General features: G+C 34.3%; 1 protein-coding gene across 3 annotated transcripts in view; it reads right to left on the bottom strand.

Moving 5' to 3' along the window:
• The window catches only part of LOC144977243 (b(0,+)-type amino acid transporter 1-like), a 138,689-nt gene that overhangs the window by 100,231 nt on the left and 31,114 nt on the right, over positions 1-7,344 (bottom strand). The gene's annotated exons all lie outside the window — the stretch shown is intronic.

Below are 7,344 nucleotides of genomic sequence, written 5' to 3'. Positions count from 1 at the left end.
TATATATAAAATATAAAATATATATATAAAAATATATAAAATATATATAATATATATATATATATAAGTATGTGTGGTGGTGTGAGTGGGGAAATTTGTGTGAAAAAAGTGGGGGGGGGGGGGGGGGGGGGGGGGGGGGGGGGGGGGGGGGGGGGGAATTTGGGGGGCATTGATATTAAAATATTGTATAATAGTTTACCATGATAAAGATTAGTTGCGATTGCACAATTGGCTTATTGTTGTTGTTATTATTGTTATTATTATTGTCATTATTGTTGTTATTATTATTATTATTGTTATTTTTATTATTGTTTTATATTATTGTTATTTAAATGTTATATTATTATTGTTGCTGTTGTTGTTGTTGTTATTATCAGCATTGATATCATAACCAGTGTATAACCATATTTTAATATATATATATATTATATATATATATATAATATATATATATATATATATATATTAGATATATATATATATATCTATATATATATTTTTTTTCTTTCTTGGTTCTTCTGTTTTGATGTGATTTGTAAAAGAAGTGTTGTATTTTCACTTGTTAATACTCTTTGCTTGTATCTTTGACTTCTAAGCGATTTCAATCTAAGTACAACCGAGGGTGCTCTTGGTGCCCTATCCGCACCATTTACCTTTGCCTATTTATCCTCGGTGTCTTTGAGAAAAGTATACTTTTAGACTACCTTTATACATTTCTGTTCTTTCAATGCGTCACAAACGCCGTAAAATTCTTAAAAACACAGAACCAACCCTTGACATGGAATAATTGAAGTACGCAAGCTTGTTTCGCTCTAGACTATATCAGTACGGAAAATTACTTAAATGTTTGTGATATTCTAAAAGATTCAAGTATTTGTCTTGGGAATTAATTCTGTAATTCTACCAAAAAATAAGTTAAACTAATATGTCTGTAACTTCTAGGCAATGTTCGCAAGATCCCATTCTTCTAGAACTTTAATCAACGATAGAAATGTGTTATATAAGTGGTGGGCTATTGATTATGTTGGAATTTCCCCGAAGATAAAGATCACCCAGACCAAAGCATTTTGGAGCACCTATTATTACTAAAAGTCAATAAATTTATTATCCAAAACAGAATTACCATGATATAATCCCTATCTTCTTAATTGTCAACGAAAGGGATATAAGCGTGGTCCTCATTTACAAATACAATACTAGATATTATTGCTGTGGCGCTTATGTTATTTTTACAATTCTTCTTCTTCTTCTTCTTCTTCTTCTTCTTCTTCTTCTTCTTTCTTCTTCTTCTTATATTATTATTATTATTATTATTATTATTATTATTATTATTATTATTATTATTATTATTATTATTATTATTATTATTATTATTATATACTATTATTTTAAGTATTGGTGGTATTACAATGTTGTATTTTTATGATTATTTATGTTATCATTTTATGCTTTGGTTTCATTTACCTTTTTCCTCACTCTCATGTCTGTTGTCATCAATTGTATGGATTATTGATTAAAATAAAAGTTATTTCTGTTTGTCTTATTTTGACTATGGAACTGATACTTATCATGGCAGACCTGCCTACTTGAAATAGGAAAATGTAATAAGTAGTTTTCAGGTAAATAACATCGTAGACATTTTAACTACCCTTAAAAACCACCAGTTTGTCCTTATAATGCGTGGGGAAAAATATTAACTCTATGTGATAGCTCTGCACCAGAACTTCGTTTTCAAGAAATGACATTTAATTAAAAACCTTTATTATATCCAGCCCGGGATTTAGCCGTAGTACTACGGAATTTTCGTGGTAGTGAGGAGGTCTGTTGTGATGGTATCAATATTTTATTATTATTATTATTATTATTATTATTATTATTATTATTATTATTATTATTATTTATTATTATTATTATTATTATTATTATTATTATTATTATTATTATTATTATTATTATATTTATTTATTTATTTTTTATTTTTATTTTTTTAAATGAGAAACACTGATTGGAAATGTAAAAGTGATGGTGATAGTGGTAGTGATAATGGTAATGGTGGTGGTGGTAACGGTGATGATTGGGTGTGGGGATTATGGTAATATTATTATTGTTATTATTATTGATATTCTTGTTGTTGTTGTTCTTCTTCTTCTTTCTTCTTCTTCTTCTTCTTCTTCTTCTCTTCTTTCTTCTTCTTTCTTCTTCTTCTTCTTCTTCTTCTTTTCTTCTCTTCTTCTTCTTCTTCTTCTTCTTCTTCTTCTTCTTCTTCTTCTTCTTCTTCTTCTTCTTCTCTTCTTCTTCTTCTTCTTCTTCTTCTTCTTCTTCTTCTTCTTCTTCTTCTCTCTTCTTCTTCTTCTTCTTTCTTCTTCTTCTTCTTCTTCTTCTTCTTCTTCTTCTTCTTCTTCTCTTTCTTCTTCTTCTTCTTCTTCTTCTTCTTCTTCTTCTTCTTCTTCTTCTTCTTCTTCTTCTTCTTCTTCTTCTTCTTCTTCTTCTTCTTCTTCTTCTCTTCTTCTTCTTTCTTCTTCTTCTTCTTCTTCTTCTTCTTCTTCTTCTTCTCTTCTTCTTCTTCTTCTTCTTCTTCTTCTCTTCTTCTTCTTCTTCTTCTTCTTCTTCTTCTTCTTCTTCTTCTTCTTCTTCTTCTTCTTCTTCTTCTCTTCTTCTTCTTTTCTTCTTCTTCTTCTTCTCTTCCTTCTTCTTCTTCTTCTTCTTCTTCTTCTTCTCTTCTTCTTCTTCTTCTCTTCTTCTTCTTCTTCTTCTTCTTCATTTCTTTTCTTCTTCTATCTTTTCTTCTTTTTATTTTTTTATTATTATATTATTATTATTATTATTATTATTATTATTATTATTATTATTATTATTATTATTATTATTAATTATTTATTATATTATTATTATTATTATTATTATTATTCATTATTATTACTTATTATTATTATTATTATTATTATTATATTATTATTATTATTATTATTATTATTATTATCATTATTATTATTATATCATCATCATTATTATTATTATTATTATTATTATTATTGAACGTATTGATGTTATTACCATTCGTGTATTTTTGTGTGGTGTATCAGTTTATTTTTTGGTTCCATTTACCTTTTTTTTTCCACTTTCATATATGTTGGCATCAAATTGTTGATTTATTGGCGAAAGCCTAATATTGAATAAACTTGTAAACTTGTAAACTTGTAAACTTGTAAAACCTTTAGGCCACGTCCTCTCTCCCTCCTCATCACTTGCTGCCATGTAGTGTGAGGGTTGGCACCGCTTTCCATCTCAATGCTCTCGCGGTCCCAAAGAATTTCCGGTGCTCGAGGAGGTCCAAAATATCCGATTCTATGAGTTGGACCCAATGCCAAAGTCGAAAAGTAACCAATATCTAATGAGCCCCTGCGGTTCTCGTTTTCCAGGAATCAAGTACTTGGGACCGTTCGGCACTCTCTTTATCCTTTCAAACTCCAAAGTCGTGCAAAATAATTTTTATGCAATCTGTTTCGAATGTTCGAATGTTCAAATGTTTTACTTTCAGTTTGGCCATAACACTCCTGGAATTTTCCACGGGAACTTATCTTGAATTATATCGGGCTTTCTATAAATTGACGGGATTTTAACATACGAGAAAAAGGTGCAGGGTTTAATCTTAAAATACAAATACATGTTATTCATTATGACTCCCAAATTTAGAGGGTACATTATGTTTCCCAGGGAAAATATTTTTAATGCCAAAATGTGGCTCGATCCTGGTCATCGAGGTCACAATCGAACATACTGACCACTCAGTCATGATATATTATGAATTCTACAGTAAATTAGAAATAAAACTGGATTTGCAGACTTTGCAAATTATATGCATAGCAAATTACAATATAATAATATGAATAAATCTACGCACAAATCTTTGTGAATGTAATAATGAAAATCAGAAAAGTGAGTGGAGCAGGCACTTATGTTGGTAACAACAAGATATGAAGTGAGTAGAAAAGTGCCAGAAGACAATAGAGAATAAAAATTTTTTTCGCGGCGGTGGTGGGGTTTGAACCTGCGACCTTATTGGTACGACAACTCCGCCTGGCAGGTGAGAGCGTGGCTCTACCGTGTGAGCTATCCACGAACACAAAAATATTCGTTTCAAACCCAAAGTCATTTCTAGATCCCTCTCTCACCCACTTCTTGAGATCGCCGATTCGTTCACCACCATCGCAAAATAATTTTGACCAGCAGTTAAGCTTAATAGCCAATATTCTCATCACAAACATATAACATAGAAACGATTGAGACATTGAGTATGCTCCGGTGTATGGGGTGAATTTTTAATTCAGAAAAGTGAGTGGAGCAGGCACTTATGTTGGTAACAACAAGATATGAAGTGAGTAGAAAAGTGCCAGAAGACAATAGAGAATAAAATTTTTTTTCGCGGCGGTGGTGGGGTTTGAACCTGCGACCTTATTGGTACGACAACTCCGCCTGGCAGGTGAGAGCGTGGCTCTACCGTGTGAGCTATCCACGAACACAAAAATATTCGTTTCAAACCCAAAGTCATTTCTAGATCCCTCTCTCACCCACTTCTTGAGATCGCCGATTCGTTCACCACCATCGCGAAATAATTTTGACCAGCAGTTAAGCTTAATAGCCAATATTCTCATCACAAACATATAACATAGAAACGATTGAGACATTGAGTATGCTCCGGTGTATGGGGTGAATTTTTAATTCAGAAAAGTGAGTGGAGCAGGCACTTATGTTGGTAACAACAAGATATGAAGTGAGTAGAAAAGTGCCAGAAGACAATAGAGAATAAAATTTTTTTTCGCGGCGGTGGTGGGGTTTGAACCTGCGACCTTATTGGTACGACAACTCCGCCTGGCAGGTGAGAGCGTGGCTCTACCGTGTGAGCTATCCACGAACACAAAAATATTCGTTTCAAACCCAAAGTCATTTCTAGATCCCTCTCTCACCCACTTCTTGAGATCGCCGATTCGTTCACCACCATCGCGAAATAATTTTGACCAGCAGTTAAGCTTAATAGCCAATATTCTCATCACAAACATATAACATAGAAACGATTGAGACATTGAGTATGCTCCGGTGTATGGGGTGAATTTTTAATTCAGAAAAGTGAGTGGAGCAGGCACTTATGTTGGTAACAACAAGATATGAAGTGAGTAGAAAAGTGCCAGAAGACAATAGAGAATAAAAAATTTTTTTCGCGGCGGTGGTGGGGTTTGAACCTGCGACCTTATTGGTACGGCAACTCCGCCTGGCAGGTGAGAGCGTGGCTCTACCGTGTGAGCTATCCACGAACACAAAAAATATCGTTTCAAACCCAAAGTCATTTCTAGATCCCTCTCTCACCCACTTCTTGAGATCGCCGATTCGTTCACCACCATCGCGAAATAATTTTGACCAGCAGTTAAGCTTAATAGCCAATATTCTCATCACAAACATATAACATAGAAACGATTGAGACATTGAGTATGCTCCGGTGTATGGGGTGAATTTTTAATTCAGAAAAGTGAGTGGAGCAGGCACTTATGTTGGTAACAACAAGATATGAAGTGAGTAGAAAAGTGCCAGAAGACAATAGAGAATAAAAAAAAAAAAAAATTTTTTATTGCTCCACTCACTTTAATTATTTCGCGATGGTGGTGAACGAATCGGCGATCTCAAGAAGTGGGTGAGAGAGGGATCTAGAAATGACTTTGGGTTTGAAACGAATATTTTTGTGTTCGTGGATAGCTCACACGGTAGAGCCACGCTCTCACCTGCCAGGCGGAGTTGTCGTACCAATAAGGTCGCAGGTTCAAACCCCACCACCGCCGCGAAAAAAAAATTTTTATTCTCTATTGTCTTCTGGCACTTTTCTACTCACTTCATATCTTGTTGTTACCAACATAAGTGCCTGCTCCACTCACTTTTCTGAATTAAAAATTCACCCCATACACCGGAGCATACTCAATGTCTCAATCGTTTCTATGTTATATGTTTGTGATGAGAATATTGGCTATTAAGCTTAACTGCTGGTCAAAATTATTTCGCGATGGTGGTGAACGAATCGGCGATCTCAAGAAGTGGGTGAGAGAGGGATCTAGAAATGACTTTGGGTTTGAAACGAATATTTTTGTGTTCGTGGATAGCTCACACGGTAGAGCCACGCTCTCACCTGCCAGGCGGAGTTGTCGTACCAATAAGGTCGCAGGTTCAAACCCCACCACCGCCGCGAAAAAATTTTTTATTCTCTATTGTCTTCTGGCACTTTTCTACTCACTTCATATCTTGTTGTTACCAACATAAGTGCCTGCTCCACTCACTTTTCTGAATTAAAAATTCACCCCATACACCGGAGCATACTCAATGTCTCAATCGTTTCTATGTTATATGTTTGTGATGAGAATATTGGCTATTAAGCTTAACTGCTGGTCAAAATTATTTCGCGATGGTGGTGAACGAATCGGCGATCTCAAGAAGTGGGTGAGAGAGGGATCTAGAAATGACTTTGGGTTTGAAACGAATATTTTTGTGTTCGTGGATAGCTCACACGGTAGAGCCACGCTCTCACCTGCCAGGCGGAGTTGTCGTACCAATAAGGTCGCAGGTTCAAACCCCACCACCGCCGCGAAAAAAATTTTTATTCTCTATTGTCTTCTGGCACTTTTCTACTCACTTCATATCTAATAATGAAAATCGTAAGTTTCGTGAGATGGTATTCATACTACATTATATTGATGCAATGCGTTTAAGTAAAACACTCACCAGTTCTGCTCTTCATATTAATCGAATTAAAAAACAAAACTACATGTAACCTTGCATGATCCCAGATTTGAGAGTTTTTTGCCAAGGTGATGGTCATTTAAATCGATCGATATTTGAAGGGGAGTTTTCTGGCCAATTTTTAAATAGGTGTCTTCATAGAGTTCTGGTAAAATTTCACATATCCCTTTAAATTTTAATCTCTTTTCGGCATCGAGTTCACGTGGACATAATACCGTTGTGAGGCCATGGGGCACATATACCATTTCATATTAACTGCAGACACAACACATTTTTTATCTTTTCCCTCCAAGGGGGATTCATTCAAATTGAACTTTATTACTTCTATTGAACATCTTGATCATTGCTTTGTGTGAGTATTCCAGTACATGGTCAATCCTTTCACTCTATGTCATACGACTACCAGTCCAGTAACTATACAACTGGTTTACATGACTTATAACCTACATTCATACCTGGTTTGTTTGTTTTATAATGTTTTAGTTTCTAGGCATAAACCGGAATATGCGAACAAACGCCTTAAACTGATATTAATCTTAGTGAACTCAATGCTGAAAATTTAATCTA

Source organism: Berghia stephanieae, chromosome 7 (genome assembly GCF_034508935.2).
Source record: "Berghia stephanieae isolate SIO BIC M18660-M18661 chromosome 7, UCSD_Bste_1.3, whole genome shotgun sequence".
NCBI lineage: Eukaryota > Metazoa > Mollusca > Gastropoda > Nudibranchia > Aeolidiidae > Berghia > Berghia stephanieae.
The sequence above is the reverse complement of the archived record's forward strand: the minus strand, read 5'-3'. Positions and strand labels throughout refer to the sequence as shown.